At 38.9% G+C, this 22,243-nt stretch overlaps 1 long non-coding RNA gene across 3 annotated transcripts; it reads right to left on the minus strand.

The window, feature by feature from the left end:
- Positions 1 to 1,132: 1,132 nt before the first annotated feature.
- LOC103461898 (uncharacterized) lies at positions 1,133 to 21,812 on the minus strand. Of its 3 annotated transcripts, none has more exons than XR_014086694.1 (6): positions 19,090 to 21,812; positions 18,947 to 19,014; positions 18,318 to 18,425; positions 16,872 to 16,960; positions 5,267 to 5,343; positions 1,133 to 2,588 (listed from the first exon to the last, which is right to left on the minus strand). It is a non-coding gene; the product is annotated as an uncharacterized LOC103461898 (long non-coding RNA). The 3 variants fall into 3 exon arrangements; XR_014086695.1 differs by having other exon boundaries at positions 1,133 to 2,539; positions 19,090 to 20,075; XR_014086693.1 differs by having other exon boundaries at positions 1,133 to 2,542; positions 19,090 to 20,072.
- Positions 21,813 to 22,243: the final 431 nt, after the last annotated feature.

Consider the following 22,243-nt stretch of genomic DNA (forward strand, 5'->3'; position numbering starts at 1 on the left):
TTTAAAATAAAAACCTTTTTACTTTGGACGTTTGTTCTACACAGAAACTTATCAAGCAACATTTTAGTGACGTTTCATTACGTCAGTGAAACTGTTGATGTTTTTAGCTGCAGGTGGATCCTCTGCCTCCAACGCCCACCTGCTCTCTGGAGGAATGATGTGTTACAGGTAGGAAAAGGTTTTATTTCAAAAAGGAATTTCATTATCTGCATTTTTATGCATTTCCAGTATTGTGTAAAATAATATTAAGTGGTTAAATGTAAAACATGCCAATGGATGAATGAATGAATGAATGAATGAATGAATGGATGGATGAACTACTTTTGGGTTTTTCCCTCAGGGAAACGATCTCCTCTGTCTCTCCCTCTACACATAAACAGTAAAAATGTAAAAAGTAAATGATTCTCTTTAGTTCTTGGTAGAATTTCAAAGCAGTATGATTTCTAATATTTAATAAATGATCAATAACAACATGAATCTGTTTTTGTTCCTCTGCTGCGGCTGTCCTGCTGCTGTCGCTCTCCATGGTGCTGAAACGGTGACGCTCTCACTTCTTCCCGTTTGCAGTTTCTGCCTTCTGCAGCAGAAACACTTCACTGATGTTTCCTGTGCGTGAACTCGGTCAGAACGTATCCCATTCATATGTGCTTACACCTCGCTTTGCTGAGTCGTCGGGTTTCCAGCCAATCAGCTCTTAAAGGGCCCGTTTTGCTGGCGCTGAATGTGTTGTTTGTGCCGTTTCCATGGCGCCTTCGGGAGCCGTTTTTAAGGAAAATGTTTGCTCATTAGTCGCCTTAATGCAAATTCACTCAGCATTGTTCAGATGTGAATCAGCATTGCTCTGGTAATGACTGCTAGAAAAGCAATTACCTTTGTAATCACGGCTTCCCTCCTAATGACTTTTCTTCAAATATACATTTATAATTCAGAGCTACAGAACCACGGTGATCTGGGGAAAGCTAAAGGAGTAGTTCTGTAAGAGGTAAGCAAAATCCGCAGAGACTTTAGGTGCAGTTGAAACCAGATATTTACATGAATGAAAGACTTTTTCTCACTGTCTGAAGTGAAATCTAACCAAACTTCTCTTGTTTTACGTCAGATAGAATTACCAAAATGATTTATGTTTGCTAAATGCCAGAAAACAAGAAATGTATTTTTTATTTTTGCAGCTTTCCTTAAATTTAGGCGTTTACAAACATTTGGTCGCATCAGGGAAACCGTCTTCTCAGCGGTATGACTTGGGTCTAACCGTTTCAGGAAGAAAATGTCAAAATGCTACAAACACAGGAAACAGGAGCAAAGTCCTCCAGGCCACCAGGGGGAGTCGATCAGCAAATCATCTTTGACTAAAGTTATAAAAGTTTTGGGTTTTTCTTTAGTTTAGTTTTAGTTTGTTGTGACTATTTGCTTGTTTAGTGCAGTTAGCTTTAAGTCGTTTTAAAAGTGTGTCTACAAGTTTCTATCAGTTTAATTTTCTCATACTTTGATAACTTTTTGTGCTGCGTATTGTGATTCTCTGCCCATTGATTTGGTAATAAATACTCAACAGAAAATACAATTTAAAAATAAAATGATTCAGTCGTTGACCAACCTGGTGTTTTATCCCAGATTTTGCTGTCGCCGTTTTGTGGACTAGCATAAGTGCTGCTGCTATAAACGGCTTCTGTGGGAAAAATAAATTTATTTCACATCAGTTCAAAAGGCTGATAAATATTCATAAACATGAAAACATAAGATATTCTGGATATGGTCCCAGTCGGTTATAGTTTCCCCCATTACTTGCCTATTTTATTTATTTCAGCTACGAAAACATTTTTTTAAAGTCAGTTTTTGTCATTTTGTTTGTTTTAGTTAATTATAATAACCTGGTTTGGACCTTCAGTAAAGACGGGATGTCCAGAAGAAAGAAACGTTGCGTTATACTTCAGGTGTTTACAGTATTATAAACTGTTGTTGTAGGTAGTATTCCCTGCTCCAGGCTCCCCCTGGTGGTCTGGAGGACTTCCATTATGTGGATTTAGTTTGTTTTATTCAGTTTTTGTTATTTGCTGCTTCCATTTCCTGTGGTTGCAGCATTTTTCATTTGTTTTGCAAATCGCACGTCTTTTGCTCCTGTCCGGCTGCACCAGTCTGGAGTCCAGTCCTTGTTTTCCAACAAACCCATGGAAACTAGCTCCATCCCTGCATCACGTCTTTATTTTATATTCACATCTTGGTGTTTCTGTCTTCGCTCTGCGTTGTTCCCGACCTCGACCCGTGGTATCCCCACTGGTTCTGATGGGATCCACCCTGATTCCTCTCCGTGTTCATCTCCCCTCAGCTGTCTGACTGTTTCAGTTGAAAGCGAAAGATGAGGGATTGGAGGAAGCGGTCCAGCTGGTTCTGTTCGTCTGAAGACTGATGGACGTCCTTGGGCGGTTGGACCCTCCGGCTCCTCATTCAGCTTCTGTGGCACCTTCATTTCAGACGCTGGCAGTTCCCAAGGACGAACCTGAAGTCCAGCTGGATGAATCGTTCTGTGTTGCTCTCTCTCTCCGTTCTTCTATCGGACAAAGAGACTCTTTAAACTCTGGGTTGTTTGTTGGAAACTGTGAAAACGTCCAAATTTGTTTCAATCAATTAAATGTTTGGCTAACGTTTAATTAAACTGAAATGCCTCCAGAAATCATAAAATAAGTGCAAAGTTTTTATTTATTTGGAAAACAGTCCAAACTTCCATGGCGCTGTGTGAAAAAGTAATAAACCGAATGACTGGATGAGAAACGACGACTGAACCAAACGTCTCTGATAGCTTGTAACAAATCTTTTGTTGTTTTTTGATCTTATACATACAGATGAACATACGCAGAAACAACCTGCAAACCTGTAGGTTTTCATAGCACTGAGTGTTTTTGTTGAAGAAAGATTAATAATAATAATGAAATATATAAAAATAACAATATGTAACTAAAGCTTTCACAGTGGATGAAATAAGTTTCCCATCCAGCAGGCGTTGCGACGCCATCAGCCTTTCATCCAGTGGGAGATGATCATCATTTCCAGCACAGAAGGAAATTAAACAAATTACAAAATGATTTGAATATTTAAACCAGGAGAATAAAGTGAACAGGAGACGTTTTGATTTTAGATTAAAGTCAAAACAGCGACGGACCTGAACAGGTTGAGCTTTTATTAATTCGTCAATGTTTCTTAAAGGACAGACTTTTATCACCTGAAAAACAAATTAAACCTAAGAAAGTTTTTGTCAAAAATTGGATCAGAAAAGATAATTCAGACTATTTACTATTTGCATGTGTTTCTTAAATCTTTAGCTTTTCATTTTAGAATTAGTTTAATGTCTAGTTCCTTTGTTTTTTCACTGAACTGCCACATAATCCGACATTTCAACCAAAATAAACAGTAACCAGATAAAACAATAGATATTTTACTTTTAAACCTACTTATTCTTCTCCAAACTTTAGATAAAACTCTGAACAATGTGGTTCAGGTAAATCCAGCTTTAAAAGCAACAATCTTCTGCTGCTGACCTGATTTGTGGGCTTTGTTCTCTTCCATCAGTTCTCTTAATATCTTTCTGGGACCAAAACCAACAGAGGAATATTTTGTTACCCCTGGAGGCCAAACAAAGATTTAATACTGCGTCTCCTTTATGTAACTTTGGTAAAGCAGTTTACAGGCAGCAGGGCTTTAAATCAGACTTTTGGTTTTTTTGAGGCAATTTTCCATAAAGGTAGTTCTTCAGCCGAGGCTGACAGCTCCATCCGTCACCCAGGAATTAAAGTACAAGACAGAAACGCTGCTGTGAGCTTGTAGGTGCCCGGCGTTTCTAACGGCGCTGATATGCAGAACGCTCAGTGAATATTAAGCGGCTGCCGCTGCGTTTTGTTACATTAAAGATGTTTTTCAATCGATACAGAACAACACAAGCCGGACGGACGAGGAAAAGAGAGGAGAAGTCTGACATCTTAATTATTTGTTTTGACAAATCAGGCCGTCGCGTGCAGCGTGTTCGGCCTCCGTTTCCCTGCTTTCCTCGTCATCCGCCAGCAGCTTCTGGTCGTGTTCATGTGTGAGAGCTTCTCTGCTGACACCGACATGGAAACTTACATCATATTTAGAAAACAGTAAAACGCAAACATCCGGTTTTCACACATTTATGTCGTTTGTGTTAATTACACTCAGGTACTTTAAAGTCTGGTTTTCTCTCTTTTAGCATTAAACAGTTTCAAATGTAATTTTAGGAAAGAAATAAAAAAAATTCTGTACATAAACAGCTGTTTGTTCAGAAATAAATAAATGTGTTCACCCAATAAATTTATGTAAATTGGAATTATAAAAATAAATTTGCTCAGTGAAACACACACAAAAAGGCTCAGATATTTTTATAAAAATGTTTTGCTAACATGAGGTGGATTTTTTTAACTGTACTGAAATCGGAGTGTTTCATAAAACTGCACAGGAAACTCTTTTCACATCACACAGTCTCTGAAGATTCCCCAAAAGCAGGAAGTGATCTACAGAGCAGGGCATTCTGGGTAAATACAACCACAACAAACATGCTAGCTTAGTGCTGGCGGTAGAAACGACTCCTGGTCTTTAGCCACAGAGAAAAGAGAAATCTGAGACCAGCTAAGATCTGAGACCACTCCGTTGTTGCTTACATTTCATAAAGAACAAAATTGCCCTCTGTCTTCTTCAAATGTTTTTGTGTAATTCCCTGCTTGGTGCAGCGCCCCCTCAGGCGAGGAGGGGAACAAGCTGCTAAAGGGTTTGGCTGGTTTGACTCGGTGCGAAAGAGAAGCACAGCAGCTGAAGATTAAAGAAATGGTGCAGTTCTGGTCCCCAATCGAGCCTCATCTACTGGACTATCAGGCCAGAAAAAAAATCAATTTCTGAGAAAATAGTGCTCTTTGTATTCTTGTTAAACATAGTTGAAGCTTAAAGGGGTCACCCACTGCTTTAAATATCAGTTTCAGAGGTTTAAAAATGACAAACTTTCTATTTGAATTCAGTTTACAGGAAACGGCTGATTAACAAACCGTCTTTAATGGCTGATGTTGAAACATCACAGTTTTCAAAAACTGATTTAATCTGATTCTAGTTAATAAACTTGACCTTTAGAAACGGTGCACGGTAGAACCGATGCAGACATTTATGGGCTGAACGTATTTAGTTTGTTAATCCTCTCAGTTCTCATGTTGATGGCATCAGATTTAACTTTCCATTGTTTGGCTGGAGAGACGTGAGGTTGGTGTGAACCTCTCACCTTGATGCTGGATGTGGAGCAGTTAGAGACCACAGGGGTTCTGGAAAAGACCAGGAACCGTGAACAGCAAATTGCTCCTGAAAAGGGAAGAAAGAAGAAAAAAAACAGTAGTTTGAGAGGAGGAAGGGTGTTTTGTTGTTAACGGCGAGTCATTCCACACAATTTAACCGCCGCATCGGGAAGCTGCAGCGTCTCTGACCGCCGCCGTTCGCTCGCTGCTGCAACCGAAATGTCGACGGCGGGCGTGTCGGGGTTGCCGTGGGAGACGGAAAGATCCCAGCTAGTTTTCAAAACAATTATGTTCAGGTTTGGCTCCTAAGTGATTTTTTATCTAGACAGAAAACATCCTTAAATCGGCTCTAATTACGTCTCCCATCCGAGGGAGAGGACACACACACACACACATGCACGCACACACACACACACCACACCTTGCCATACATCTGTCAGCTGGTAAACATGTGCTCTTGAGTGACTCTCAGATAATTGCCACATTGCGACTGACTTGATTTGCACAACTTGATTTAATAAATCAGGCAGCAAATTGGAAAAAGCTTTGTGACAGTTATTGTACTGTCAACTCCAGGCTGCGTCTGTCCTCCCACCCCGGAGACGAGAAAGATGGCTGCCGATACGCATGAGTCACAGAGAGGGAGGCGGGGGGAGCGCGGCGACATTAGCCATCAGGGTTTCATACTTCATTTCTTCAGACTTTGCTGCACCTGTGACAGAAATAATATTCCACCCATTTAATGGTTCAGTCGGAGCGCGGCAGCGCCCGCTGAGCTAAATGCTGTCTTTTTATTAGATACACAATCTGCAGCACATGCACTCCAGCATCAAGACGCAGAATCATGTTTGACAGGACTGCTGCGTCTGGCACTTTTCATGGCTTCTCTGCTGATTTTATCGCGGCTGTTTTCGACTTCCAGCTCAACCGATTACGGCCAGAGTGCTGATATGAGGCGGCATCACGGTAAAGCCAGGTCAGTCTGGGTGTTAGACGCAGGAAATGAGGGGTTTTCATCAAATGAAACTCCAAACAAACTGAAGTAGCCACTTTTGAAAGCAGAAAAGTGTCCTGACGCATTTGACCAAAACGCAGACGGAAATCTGGACAAAAAGAACCAGAAGAGCTAATTATAGGTGAGTGGATGCAGCTGGGAAGGTGAATAAGAGATAAACAAGGAAAGGTGGAAAAGAAATGGACTTTCTATGAACAGTGAGCACTAATCTGGTGCTGAAACGATTAATCGTGATTAATCGATTTATTGAATTAATCGTCAACGTATTTAGTGATTGATTAATCATTAACTGGAGAATACAGACTAAAAAAAGGCCATTTGTTGAAATGACAATATAATTAGAGCAGTAATTGAAGTCAAAACTGCACAAAAAATATAAAAATGTTACATTAATATGTTGTGATTACAGTTAAATCAGTAATAGTTTTACTTGTAATCTGCTTCAAAATTTTAAAATATATGTATAGAAATCTCCTGTTAAGCACTTTCTGCATCTAATAATGAAGGAATCCACACGACACTGTTTTTGTAGTAAGTCCAGGTTTACAAATGATCAAGTATTCACTAAAGGACTGATGTTAAGAAATAAAATGTTTATTTTCTTATATAAAAATTATTTACACCTTTTAGTGCATTTCTATTGTTTAAAAAAGTGGTTAAATAAAAAAATCTGTTGAATTTACCAGTTTTTTTTTTGTTTTTTGTTGATTAATCGATTAATCGTCAGAATAATTGTTTGTGGTTGTAATTTGTTTGTCTATATTAGTGTTTACACATAAAGTTTAGGTTTCTGTCCCTCTTCCTCATTCTCTTTGCTTTTCTTCATCCTCAGTCGGCCATCTTGCTCCCCGCCCAGCTGCACCCACTCACCTGTAATTAGCTGCTCTGGTTCCTTTCGACATTTATCTGGTTAGTGAGATAAAAACCTTTTCAGCAGGTAAATATTTAACATTTAGATAAAATCTGCAGTTGCATTACAGGCATCAACCACCAGGAAAACAAACTTTCTCCTGTTTGATCAGAAATGCAGTGAAACACATTTTATAAACCTAGTTTGGTGATCAATACGATGTACAGTGGGCATATAGGAGGTGCATGACTTTCTAAAGAAGTTTTTTCTTCTTTGAAAAAAAAAACTGATACAGAAACTTTGGTTAAAAAAATAACTTTATACTGACAGATGTGATCCATGTATTAAAACTTGTGTGTTTTCCTCTGGCTGTAAATGATGCAGCCTGCTGTAATATCATAACCCTGTAAATGTTTTGGATTTTATGTCTGCAGTAAATACGGTTCCCCTCCGTCCTAAAATAAAAGCAGCAGACCTGGAAGTGAGCATCTCCATCTTGTCGACAGACAAGCAAACCCCACAAATCTGTTTTGAAGGATCCTTTCTGTGTAATTATCTCGCTCCACACCCTTTTCATTTCACAATGAGCCGCCCATCTGTCAACTTCACTCTCGCTGAGCTTCAGACACCTGCAGCCTCCCCGGCCGCCCGCGCTCCGCCGCCCGCGCTCCCTTTTTATGCGACACGACTCGGTGCCCCGACTGGCCACATTTCATCTTTTCCTAAGGCCCCCAGGCCCCGTTAAACTGGAGCCAGCAGCAGGGAACGGACCCGTCCGGCGCTGCTAACCCTTTAAAGGAGACATCAACCGATACTGTTAGGAAGTCTCAGCTTTCTGATGCAACGGGCAATAAAGCAGGAGAAATGAGTGAAGGCTTTCAACAAAAAGTGATTGAGACTCTTTGGTGAAGCGACAAACTCCAGTATGATGCCACTCTGTGTCCGACTCCAGTCCGTTTGTGTAGAAAGTCCAGTTCGTTTGCAGAGGCATGAATGCTAATCGAACTCTGATCCGCCTACAAACCTCGGTCTCTGTTTGGTTGAAGTGAATTCTGGTTCGGTTTGAATGCATATATGAACACCAAGTGGACCAGAGACCGCTCCAAAATCAAGAAGTGGACTACAGTGCAAGGCATTATGGGTAAATACAACCAAAACAAACATGCTAGCTTATGGCTAGCGGGTGAAATGACTCTTGGTTTTTAGCCAAAGACAAAAGACAACTACTAAAATCTATTTTTTTTTTTTTTACATTTTGTTAAGGACTTCTTTTCAGAGGTTTTCATGTCGTTTCTTTCATTGTTTCTTGGCGCAGCGCCCCCACAGGCGAGGAGGGGAACAAGTTGCTTAAAGGGTTTGGTTGGTTTAGAACCACAGCAGCTGGAAATGAAGCAAATGTAGCAATTTTGGTCCCCAACCGAAGAAAATCTACCAAACTGTCAGGTTGGAAAACAAAAAGAATCCATCCATCCATTTTCTATCACCCTTGACCCTCAGTGGGGTCGGAAGGGTTGCTGGTGCCTCTCCTGCGGACGTTTCGGGCGAGAGGCGGGGTCACCCTGGACAGGTCGCCAGTCTGTCGCAGGGCAACACCAACAGAATCTCTTTGAGAAAATAGTGGTTTTTGTTTGACTGAATATACTTGGTGAAATCTTAAAAGAAACGACTCCATGCTTTAAACAGCAGTTTTTAAAGTGGCACACTTTGCATTTAAATTCAGGTTGTTTACATATTTGAATACCAGCTGATTAACACACCGTCTCTGAATGGCTCTTTACGCAGCTGCTGTTGTGAGTTTTGTCTGGCCAGCTGGGTAAATAAAACATGGCTACTTGAGCAGCACTTTTCTGTTATCGAACTAAGCTGGACCCAGCTGACCTTTTTTCTGGGTTTGTTTGTTTCTTTGATTCGTTATTTGCTAATGTTGCTCATTCAGAACAACTAATGGAAGCTATGTGTTCAGATTTCAGCTGCAGCTTCTTCAGTTAGCATTTTAATTTACTGATTCCAGGTTTTGGAAGTTATTTTCTGTGCGGGTTTTCATTGGTTCCCTGGTTTCCTCCAGAAGCACACGTGACGTTAACTGGTGGCTCCTAATTGGGTGGGTGAAGATTAGAGCATTTCTGAACGTTAATGGAGAATAGATACTTCCTCCATTTACAGATGATGTAGTTTTATTCAGTCTGTAAAGGGATCTAGAGATTATTGTAGCCCTGTAGTTGATTACCTGGTGGATTACAGATAATCTCACTCCCAGTGAAACAATAATCTTAGTTTTGACCTGAACTTGGCTGCAGTATTATTATTTAAGACTGGCTGTAAATGTTTAAAATCACCACTCCACTGTGTGGTACTGTAAGCTTTTAGCTTAAATAATGCATCAACTCTCATCATGATCCAAGGTTATGGAGTCCAGTTTGTGTTCAAATGGTATAAAGATGTTTCACCACTTTTAAAAGCAGCATGGTGGGTAAGTTTAAAGGCTTTAAATGCTTTACTTTATCCCAGCTGACGTATGAAATTAACTTCACACGACCAAAAGCAACTAACTAAAAACATAGATGGCTTAAAACTTAAGCATTTCTGCCTTAAAATAGATTTAAATTCATTCATATTTTATTTAGTGATACACAATATATCGGTAAGACATTGGTATCGGTCAATATTGGTCATTTTTCAATATATCTGTCTTTGTCTGATAAGTAAAACAGGGTCAATATTAACAACTGATAATATTGATTGATTTCCAAATGTTTGCTGTCTGTTGGAAAATATTTATACAATACAGGTAAATATTGATTATTATTTGTAAAAACAATTCTAGTATCGGTATCAGCCCAAATTTCCACATTTACAAATTTTAATGATCAGAAAACATCAAGATGTTTTTAGCATTTTTAAACAGCAAGAATATAGATTAAGAAGGAAATGTTCTTCAGATGTCATGTTGCTCCATTTCCAAAAAGAAACAAATGAAGAAAAATTCAATCTTCACTGATACTTTTGAGTTTTTTTGTATTTTGAACATGATGGCAGAATAAAGTAACAGACATCAAGTAATTTTAACATGTTCAAAAAGAAGTAGGAAGAAGTAAAAACAAACTTATGAACTGCAAACCCATAAACTCAGACTCTGTTTTCAGACGGACCAGAAAAGAAAAATATTAACGTACTTAGAAGTTACTCAATTTGAAACCTAAAATGTTGAAGTTTTCAGGCATCAGGTTAGTAAAAAGATGCAGAGACGGGTTTGTTAACCTTAGCTGTGATATTTGTGACAAAAGCTCCTCTGTGAGGGCAGGAAGCTGCCGGCCGGGCGAGTCCAGCAGGGCTGCAGGTGGAAGTGTGTCAGACTGGCTGGGAGAGGCCGAGCAGAACGGCGAACACTGAGAGTCACTCTAGCAGATTGAAACAATCTGTCTGACGCTCAGCGGCCGCCTGGCCGCAGGCGGGGAGCGACCCGAAGCCCAACGTACCGACGCTCACCTGCAGGCTCTCAAACAACAGAGCACAGTGACTGGAAGGCTGAACTTTAAAAAGTTAGTTTCACCAAACACACACAGAGTGAACTCCTGACTGTTGGTGTTCAGTATCCGCTGATTATTCTGTGTAAATCTAAATATCTAAATAACTAGAATATTTGACAGAAATGCAGTTTGATAGCAGCGGGCGCTCCTTATTTATATTGACAGTAGCTGCGTTTGCATTACAAATATGGGCAAATATTTGTCTGTATTCCACTAATGTTGAAAAGAAAACAATTTTGCAATTGCGCCATTTCCATTAAATAAATTTAATTCATGTGAATAAGCTTGTTCACACGACAAGTCATTAAAAGTCATGGCAGTGTTGGATGTTAACAGTCACTTGAGATTTATTCATAATTCAGCCAATCAGAGGAGACCTCAGCATCTTATTCAGGTGTTGGAGGAACAAGCCCCGCCTACTTGGGAGCGGCTACTTGTGCAGCGTTTTGTGGAAATAACAGTCGGCCATTTTTCATCAGAACTATGGATTCAACACGTTGGAATGACACAAGACATTTTATGAACTGTGATGTTCTGGTGGAAAACAAAATCAAATCATCATCCTTCCACCACTTCCTGTTGTCTTCTTTGTTGTTTCCACCAGTAGTAACAACCTGCTGTTGATCATGTGATTCATGTAATGAGAAAAATGTGTTTCCATTGTAGTTTTGCAGAATAAATCTATTTCAATACGGCTGAAAATCCAACTCATCGTGGAGTGAAAACTTTTTATCAAAACTTTTCAGTTTTTTCAAAATTAGTGTGTTTTTATTAAGCAAGTTCATTTTCATAAATTCAGTTTGTGTAATTCTATTGTTAATGGAAACAAACAGGCAGTTATGCATCTTTAAAAAGCATCTTTGAAAAGCAGAAGTGGAGACTCCTGCATAAACAACAAAAAAGCAGCAAGTGGTTTCTGGATGGTGAATTTACAAGAAAACACTTGTCTTTTCCAGCAGCCATTGTACAGAGCATACAGCAGTAAAACCAACTGACCAAACATCTTTGAACTCTGCTTGGGTTGCTAGGTAACAGTACTGGGGTTGCTAGGCAACTGCGCAGTACCCCTTGAATATGACTCAACAATCAGCAGGGTTTTGAAATGACTCATTTTCCAATCACCAAAAAACATTAACTTATCGCCAAAAACCAGCCAGAATGTTATTTTTTTAAGAGTGTGGTCCAAATAGAAGAACAAAAAATGAAAAATACAAATTTAGCATAATAGATCCGTTTTAATATGACTGGCAAAACCTGACTTCTCTTGTTGGAAAGCCAGAGTGTTTGCTGATTCTAACAATACCTTACTGTTAGCATTCAATAGCCTGAACTAGCCTGATTTAAATGTAGCTAACATGCTAACTGAAGAAAAGCTAAGTGTCAGCAGAAACTCACCTGAATGAGAAACAGAAGCACTCAGTCAGAACTCATCATATGAAAACAGGACAAATAAAATATTTCTGCCAGAAAAGGCAGGAACAGCAAATGTTTTATCGAGATGCTGTAAATTGGTGAGGAGTTTGATAGAAAAAAACGGCAGATTTTCCCAACTTTAGCCAGAGGGAACGTAGCTTTTATCTAAACTCCACCGTGATAAGCTGTTAATTTTCCTCCTGTAGAAGCTGGAGGGTTGTTTCTGGTATCTGAACCTGTAAGCTGTACCGTTATTTCCTTATTTATTTACTGATCTCGTCGAACATCTGTGAGTCTGCTGACGAGGATGTGACGGGGAGATAACGCGCGGCGACAGATGCTGCCGGTGATTTATCCCGGCTACCTTTACAGATCATCAAACTGAAGCGTGTTCGCCTGACTGCGCCGCGCCTGTACTTTCAGAGCGTGCAAATGAACTCTTACTCAGCTTTATTACCGACGCCTGCGGCCCCACCGGAAGTCACAAGCTGTCAGACACATTTGGGTCAAATCTAAAACTCAAAACTCGCAACACAAGCTCGTTTTTATTTGCTCCAGCAAAGGGAGGCACTTCTGAACCGACATATTTAATGCATATGTTTTTATCTCTCACCATTTCCAGTTGATCAATTAATAAAGAATGCATAAATGTCAAATTACCCTGGAAAATTACAGTGCAAGTTGAATTAAAAACAGAATGAAAGTTAAAGCAGAGCGAACTAACATGAGCTGAATTATTAAACTCTGAACATGGAAACTTTGGCTGTAGAGATGTTGGTTCTTGTCCTGCATGTCATTATCTCTGCTGAAATAAACTGGATTTTACTTCAGGATTGTCTGAAGACAAAGTTTTCCACATTTAGGAAAACTTCTCTACACTGCAAAAACACAAAATATGACCACGTAGTTAAAACTAGTTTCTACTGACAATATCTTAGTGCACTTGAAATAAGACAAAAGAAGCTCAAAAGTAACTTTTCAACAAGATATATTAGCTGGGTTAAGTCAATTATTTCTGAATATGGATTTTAAAAATGTACTTGTTCTACTGGCAATTTTTCCACTTTTCCAGTGAAAAAAACCTGCCAGTAGAACAAGCAATTTTTTATTTGTATTCAAGAGTTATTGACCTAAAACAAGCTTATTTAGGGGCAGCTAAGTTTACTAAACATTTTTAGAAAATAATTATCAGCGGATAAGCAGAACGGCCTCTGCTGGTTTGGATTATCTGTTGCTTCTTTAAGCAACCAGCTGCGTAAAACCAGCCAGCTGGAGGTTTTCCTTCCTCAGTATTTTATCCACTTGGTGAAATTCAGCACCGCTGGGAGCAAAACAGGCCAACAGACTTCACAAAATCATTACGTTTATAAACTTCACAAAATCCTTACGTTTATAAAACTCTCCTCGACTTATTTACTTTTTGGAAAAAAATTACTTTTAGGAGTATTTTTACTACACTGTACTTTGAGTAGTTTTATTATGAAGTATTTTACTCTTGAGTAAAATTTCTGGGTTTTCTACCCACTGAATGAAAAACAAACATGTTTTAACCTAAAACCCACCAAACAGAGACACACACCTGCAGTTTTTATTAAAGTTTCAGAAGATTTTATTGAAAGGAACTGATTTGGAAATATTTCCTTTTGACTGATTTTATAACTTATATGAATTTTTATTATTTTCGTCCTGAAAATACCTACATTTCCACTTAACTTTATATTAAAATGATGTATTTTTAAATGTTAAGTGATTGATAATTTGTCAGTTACCCAGTAAAGTTTTACCAAACACTTTTTACTTGAATAATTTCTTATATGACTACGTTTTACTTTTATCTGAGTATAGATATGTTGCAGCAGTGCTGCTCTTCTCTGAGTATAATTTTACCTCCTCTGGATATAAAAGCATGTGGTCCAGAGGCAAACTTCAAAATAATGTACAGTTAGCCCCAACACTGTTCAAATGGTCGAAATGAAAGTGACATTAATGCTAATCATGAGAAAATGCAGCTGTAAAACATCTCCGTTTGCACTGATTCATTTATGATGTTATTGTGCATCAAAAGGAGAAAATGGTTCCGATACGCGAGCGGTGCCGTCTGGAACAGAGGGGGTTCTGCCAGTGAGAACGCTTCCTATCATTTATGCAGAGCAAAGAGGCAAGCTGAGGCCAGGCTGGGTCCATTTAATTTCTGGGCTCATCATGAGGACAGTTTCTATTTTTAGCCTGAACACGGGGAAACTGAGAAAGATGGAGAGGCTGAGGGAAGAGGAGACACGCAGGGACAGAGGCAGCAGAGAGAGTCTCAGGGTGACAGAGGGGTCCAATCGGTCATCCTGACAAACCTTATTATAACCTCTAACGTGCAGGGCTGGAAACACTCCTGCTGTTAAACAAATAGCACCCGCTCTCTGGTTTTCATTTGCCTGTTAAATGGTGGTAATATGTTGGCGGTAATATTTCCAAAGATAAGAATATTCTGTCTCCATAACTTGTAGTAAGATGTGCTAACATTCAGACTAACCACATTGTTATCATTGGTTCCGTTTTTACTATATTTTCAATTCAAATTATTGAGTAAGTAATGAGATCAACAACAAAGATATTTAAGGTTTTTAATCTGTTATTTAGGTTATTCAACCATCAAATTGGTTCAAATAGCTATTACACCCATTTGATCATTCATGGAGCTAGCTAGCCGCTACAAGTTTAGCATTGAGATGCTATTTTGGGCTAGCATAGCTTCTCCGATGAGCTAACTTGTTTTAGCACAGGTTGAACACAAGTCTTTTCCAGCTTTGCATCAGATTGTTTTTAAACAGAAGTTAATCCCCACTGGGCCAAAAGAAGCAGCTTTGTTGTCCATTGATGTTGTTAGCGGACGTCTCAGATTTACAGCGTACCAGAAACATATGAATACAAAGGTTCCAGGTGGAGCATCCATCCATCCATTTTCTTGCACCCTTTTTCCCTCAGTGGGGTCGGGAGGGTTGCTGGTGCCCATCTCCAGCCAACGTTTCGGGCGAGAGGCGGGGTACACCCTGGACAGGTCGCCAGTCTGTCGCAGGGCAACACAGAGACACACAGGACAAACAACCATGCACACACACACTCACACCTAGGGGCAATTTGGAGAGGCCAATTAACCTGACAGTCATGTTTTTGGACTGTGGGAGGAAACCGGAGTACCTGGAGAAAACCCACGCATGCACAGGGAGAACATGCAAACTCCATGCAGAAAGACCCAGGGCCGGGAATCGAACCCAGAACCTTCTTGCTGCAAGGCAACAGCTCTACCAACTGCGCCACTGTGCAGCCTTCCAGGTGGAGCATTTATATGTAAAATAAAATATTCAATATGTTAAAATCTGTGTAAATAATCAAAATCAAGGCGTTAAATATAACTTTTGATGTTCTTGGTGTCCAAAAGAGGCTAAATTAGTGCAGACTGGTAATGTGAATACAACACAGGCAGTAAATATAATTGTGACGCAAATTAGCAACATTAGCCATTATTGGACACAACTCTGACCACTAGGTGGCAGTAAAGAGCTTTGAATATCATGGACAACTATGAATATAGCTCCACTTAATGACTGTAGTAACATCTGCTATCTCCCAGCAACCAGACAGAAAAGACAGATTTTATTTTCTAGTTCTTGGAAGCCCCGCCCCTTTCTAATGCTGCCCTGAGCAACCGCCGATGCAGTCCATATCAAAAAGCACCAAAACCTACAGAACTACAATGGGCAGAAACAATGTATAATCAAAATGCAGCCAATGAGAGTTTAGACTCCATAACTCGGAATCAAACGTTAAAACATGTAAGGAGGTTTTGAAAGAATCCCTGGAGTTTAACGTCCAACTGGAGTTTAGCAGTTAGACGTTAAACTCTAACTGGTTAATTTGAGTTTAACTCCAAAAACCCAATCAACTAATTGGTTATTAGTTGATTTAAATTAACAATTCACCAAATTGTTAATTAAAAGTATTAACCAGTTAATTGCAGGTATTAACCAATTAATACCACAGGTTAATTGGAGGTAGTACCACTGATGACCACTTGGTGGCAAAACCCATTCCTGGCTCTAAAGCAGGGGAGTCAAACTCCAGTCCTGGAGGGTCACTGCCCTGCAACCTTTAGATAAGCCTCTGCTTTAGATGGGCCTCTGCTGCACCACCTGAACAGAATAATTAGGTCGTTAGCAGGACTCTGGAGAACTGGTCTACACAGGGAGGAGGTAATTAAGCCGTTTCATTCCAGTGTTTTGTACCTGTGGCACATCTAAAACCTGCAGGACAGCAGAGGACTGGAGTTTGACGCCCCTGCTCTAAAGGTTCAGGGACTCATGAAGGCAGAATAAAACTGGTTATTGTAGAACACAGTGTTCTTTTGCTTTTCTTTCTTCAGACCTTTACTGTGTCTTTTATTAGATTTATTACATCTGATTGGTGTGCTTGTTCAAGATGTGGTTTTATTTAATCAAGTTTCAAATGTCAACTCTGCTCCACCTTCTAACTCAAACACAGCAAAGTCTTCAGACTCCGAAACGTTAAAAATAGAATCGGCTGAATGTCAAACTCAATGCTTCGGTATTAAATTGGATCGTACACACAGTATTATCATTCTTGATCCAACTTTTTTGAAAATGTACTAAACTAACAAAAAAAGTGAGTTTTTAATGACTTTGCTGAAAGTGATGACCACACAAAATAGCACAGAAATAAACCCGAATGAAACATAGTGAATATTTAAAATTAGAGTAATTAAAAGTCATAACTCAGCTCACCTTAGATGGTGCAGAATCAAAACGTTTAAGGAGGTTTTGAAAGAATCCTCGGTTCTTCTGAGAACGTCTGCTCAGCTGACCTCACCGACCTTTTTGGAAGCACAAAGTGAAGAGAAACGGCAGGTGAGACGTTGCAAATTTGTTCAATAATTTAAAAACAAACGGGGAAGTGAAATGGAAGTAAGTTCAGAGGAGTCGGGGCAGATAAATCTTATATTTGTCTCTTAGAAGTTGATTTGTTGCATTTATTCACAATAAATAAAACACCAAAGTAAGAAAGGAAGGAAAAGTTTCTTAAAGCCTGAAATTCATGTGTCTGGCATTTAGCATAGCTCTATTGGTCATCACTCTGTTAACTGAAGGAATTAATGTTGTCAAAACATCCCAACATTAAAGCTGTGGGACTTTTGCTCAAACTCTTGGGACTCTGCTGCTGGTTTTTATTATTTAGATAATCATGAAGCATTTTTGTCAAACAATAAACCGTCTCTGCAAACAGAACCTCTGTCAACCGTTAGCCACTGTCAGCTGCACTGAATTTTCTCATGAATCATAACAGGAGATCGTGAAGGTTAGTCTCTTTATTCGCTTTTAATTAGAATAATGCATCATTAGTGTCAATGTTCAATATTCATTATGAAGCAGCATTTATCCTGTGAAATGATTACATGTGTTTGTGCTGCTGCGTGGAAATGCTAACCAGAAAAGAGAGCGTACGTGTAACCCACTTTAAATACCCTTAATAGTAGATGGCAAGTTAAGTTAATTTACTAATAGCAACACTACAGGAAGCAGATTATAAATTCATGGGAGCCTAGGTCTGAACAACAGAGGAGAGCACATCCATCCATCCATTTTCTTGCACCCTTGTCCCTCAGTGGGGTCAGGAGGGTTGCTGGTTCCTCTCCAGTTAACGTACCAGGCGAGAGGCGGGGTCACCCTGGACAGGTCGCCAGTCTGTCGCAGGGTAACACAGAGACACACAGGACAAACAACCATGCACACACACACTCACACCTAGGGGCAATTTGGAGAGACCAATTAACCTGACAGTCATGTTTTTGGTCTGTGGGAGGAAACCGGAGTACCTGGAGAAAACCCACCATGCACAGGGAGAACATGGAGACTCCATGCAGAAAGACTGGGGCCGGGAATCGAACCCAGAACCTTCTTGCTGCAAGGCAACAGCTCTACCAACTGCGCCACTGTGCAGCCCAGGAGAGCACACAATGTATATAAAAAATAGAATTTAATACAAACAACATTTGTGGACCCACATTGTACAAACAAACAAAAATTGTGTGCTTTAAAAAATAAACAAATAAACAAAAGAAATAACCCAGTCTTTTTGATGTGTCTGTCAAATGTTTGTTTAGTCTTTCCAAAGTGTTTGTCAAATATTTTGTCAATGTTTCACGGCTGGTGACCAGTCGGGTCACCACCTACCAGTTCACCCGGTCCTCTGGGCTCGCCATAAAGTTCTTGTAAAGGTGATCTTGATGTCTCTGGGCACGATGCTTCAAAAGTGCATCATAAGAAGAAAAAAAAACTGACCTGGAACAAGGTCAAAGTAAAGCATCTTAAAATTCAGGATGCTAAAATCAACAAAGCTTAAGCAACAATTCAAATAGCTCTTTTAGCAATTTTTTTTATCAAGTTTTTCCATGTTGTACAACAAATCCATTGTAGTTATCAGAGTTAAGTATTACCAATACATCAGTAAACTAAATAAATTAGTTCATAGGTGGTAAAAAAAATAAATAATTCAATCTAAAAGTGCCAAAGTACATCTATAACACTAAATCTAACATTCAAAATGTGGATTAGAAACCCGCATTAGCTCCGACCCACAAAAGGTTCTAATAAGAACACATTACAGCATGTTGAAATATTAAAACATGTACTAACAGAAAAAGAAGTAAAATTACATAGAACAAATACAACATACACAATAATAATGATATAAAATTTACAATACAATTTTATTTTTTATTAAATTTTGATCAGTTATTAGTATTTTAGCCAATTTTTAGCGAATTTACTGGGCCAACGGCTGAGCGCGTGCGATTACTCACCGATGCTTCAATGCTACAAAACTACGGGGGATTTTTCCGGACGTCGGCTGTTAGAAGCTTTTGGAGATCTAATTTTAAAAAAAACAAACAGATTTACTATTTTGAATTATGAATTCTGCGATACCAATTTAACATTGTCTTACCAATTTAAAGGATTCTTCGTAGAATTTAACACAATCTTACAGGCAATTTACGGGACAACCGTCAGCTCTGAGCTCTCACGGGAGTTAGACGCAATCTGAGCTAAATCTCAGCGTCGCAGTTAAAGGGGCGGGACAATCAACCTGATTGGCTGATGTGAAATCAGACTGTGCCAGTTATTGGTTGTTTAATCCGTCACTAAAAACAGTCACTAAAGGGATATTTCACAGGTTTTAAAGATTTTTTTAGCACTTTTTATCTATATTTATGAACATATTTACAAACATATATTTTTTTTACTTTATTACTTTTTAATCTCGTTGTAGAATAAGATATTAAATCAACATCCATTCATTTTTTACTTGTGTTTTTAACACTGGGTTGCATACGCAACAAAGAGCTCCAGTTTCTAACTGTAGCTGTTTATCATTAGCATCAGGATCAAAAAATGGTTTGTTAGAAAGACAAAGATGCTTCACGCTAAAGGTGTAAGCCTCTGCTAATGGTGTTAGCTCTAGTGTAAGCCCCTGCTAATGGTGTTAGCTCTACCTAAAGGTGTAAGCCCCGGCTAATGGTGTCAGCTCTAGCTAAAGGTGTAAGCCCCTGCTAATCATGTTAGCTCTAGCTAATTATGTGAACTCCTGCTAATTTTGTTAGTTCTAGCTAGTGTTCTTAGCTTTAGCTAATGTCATAAGGTCCATCTAACAGTTTTAGCTCCATCTAATCGTATTTGCTCTAGCTAAAGGTGGAAGGTGCTAGCTAGAGCTAATTGTGTTCTTAGCTTTAGCTAATGTTCTTAGCTTTAACTAATATTCTTAGCTCTAGCTAATCTTCTTAGCTTTAGCTAATGTCATTAGCTACATCTAACAGTTTTAGCTCCATTTAATCGTGTTAGCGCTAGCTATTGGTGTTGGCTCCTACTAATGGTTAACAGTGTTAGCTCTAGCTAAAATCGTAAACAGTAGATAGCAAGCTGATCATGTTTGTTTTTCAAAAGTTATCTCGGGTTTAATGGAATATGAAACGTTTGATGTTATGTGAGCCGCCCTTGTTAGCATCTACACCTTCTTGTGTTTTGTTTATAGCTTCTAGTCTATAGACTACAACCTATCCTCATCATGGCTAACATACATGCATTGTGTAGGTAAAAAAATGGTGACCTCCACAGGTGAAATATATAATAAAGATATACAATTTTTAAGTAGTTTTGAGTTTTACGCACAAACAACTTTCAGGTTAATAGGAAAATTGCATAATATTCACGCCAACATGGTCAACTTGTCGTTTGTCCTTTTAATATCAATAAAAGGTTTTTCTTCTTGCTCAGTATTTGAGTCAACATGCCTCTTTTGACATTCTAATTTTCCATATTCATTCACAGCGCGTTCTCCTCTGATGCTGTCAAATGATGGCTTTATTTATTCATCCAAGCCTGAAAGTGTTTGCTTAGCCAGCTCATGTAAAGGTTTTTTCTCCTGCAACAAAAGCAATTCACAAAGAATAAAAATGAGTTCACAGGGTCTCCTGATGTCTTTATCTGCCAAAATAAAAATATACGAGGAGCCGCAAAGCATGATCTTTTTATTTATTTATTTTTAAGAGAGGGATGGGAGATTATTAGAACGGCATTAAACATTCACATAACTAGTCAACACAGTCCCAGAACTGATATTAAAACGAATATTGTCTGATATTAATGTTTCCATTCAAACTATGGGGAATAACACCGTTCCTGCAGTCAGATGTGAACCACTGTGTGCTTCAGTCTTCATGACCTCGTCTCAAACAGTGTAACTGTGCCTAAAACCCTCATCAAACGCCCATGACCACAGCTCTGGTTGAAAGGATGTTTTCCATACAGAGGAAAATTAGGATCTCTCTCACGAATACAATGTCACTGGAGTGTTGAAATGCATTTGATATGGCCTCTGCAGAGAAGAGCCTGGTCAGAGATTCGCTCTGTGGCTTTAATCTTAGGACCATTGAAAGATGAATTTCTCTCAGGGGGAAATGGGAAGCATTTAAAGTTCAACAAATGTACAGCAGACCCTGTTTTGTTGCCATTCTGACAGTATTTTGTATGGATTAGGTTATGTAGATGTTTGAGTTTATTTTAATTGTATGTCTAAATGTGAAAAAATGAATATTTAGTGGCTCGTGTTTTTGAAACATATATGTCACTTCTAATGTGCTCCTGTTCTCAGTAACATGGGATCAATGGTGAGGAATTCACAGTGTACCGCTGCACAGTGACCAGGTATATTACTTTTACTTCATGTTATCATCACAGTTTTTTTTCCATATTGAAAGAATGAAATTAACAAATAGGAATGAAATTATCTAAGTGCTCCCAGGCGGTCAGATAATAATTTAATCAGGAAGTAAGCGATATGCTTACATTCAGTTTCAATCATTCAGCATCCTGAGGTGAGTGAAGTATCTGCGCAACGTATTATGAGTCTAGATTATGTTGTTTGCAATATTTGCTGCTTTTGTAGCAACTGCAGCTTCACACATAAAATATCTGGTCATCTGGTGTTTTATCACAGTATTTAGCATTAAATGTTAATATAAGTAAGCATTTTACCTAATTTACATCAGGACAGAACAAATAAAATTAAAAGAAACACACCACTGCCTGATCCTTGTGATAAATAAAAGGAGTTCATAACAATTTGCATATTATGAAAATACATAAAATCAAAGATAAAGATTAATAAAAAAGACAGATAAATGACAACATACTTGCACAAAATGGAAAACAGCCAGGAAAAGCAGTTAGCTTGTTCACAGATGTGCAGCAACAGTAAAGCCTAGCACTCGACAAAAATCATTACATTCTCCGCAAAATGATATACAAAACGTTTTAACTCACATCTTACAATCGCGTTAGCTAGAAGACTGTAAAAACATTTTGTCCCCACAGCAACTTTTAGATCCAACACAAACTCAGTGAGAAACTCACCTTTCTCCATTATAGCCATGAACGGTCCGGTGAAGAAGGAAGTGACGTCACATGTCCCGACCGCAAGATAAAATTTTTCCAAAATTATTATATAGAGGAAAGTAAAACTAGCATGAAAAGTAAAACTAAGTTCCCACAACGCAGAATATACTGTTCTGTCAGCTATACTTAGGAGAGGATGACAGCTATAG

This window comes from Poecilia reticulata, chromosome 2 (assembly GCF_904066995.2).
Source record: "Poecilia reticulata chromosome 2, P_reticulata-male-v2, whole genome shotgun sequence".
Taxonomy (NCBI): Eukaryota; Metazoa; Chordata; class Actinopteri; order Cyprinodontiformes; family Poeciliidae; genus Poecilia; species Poecilia reticulata.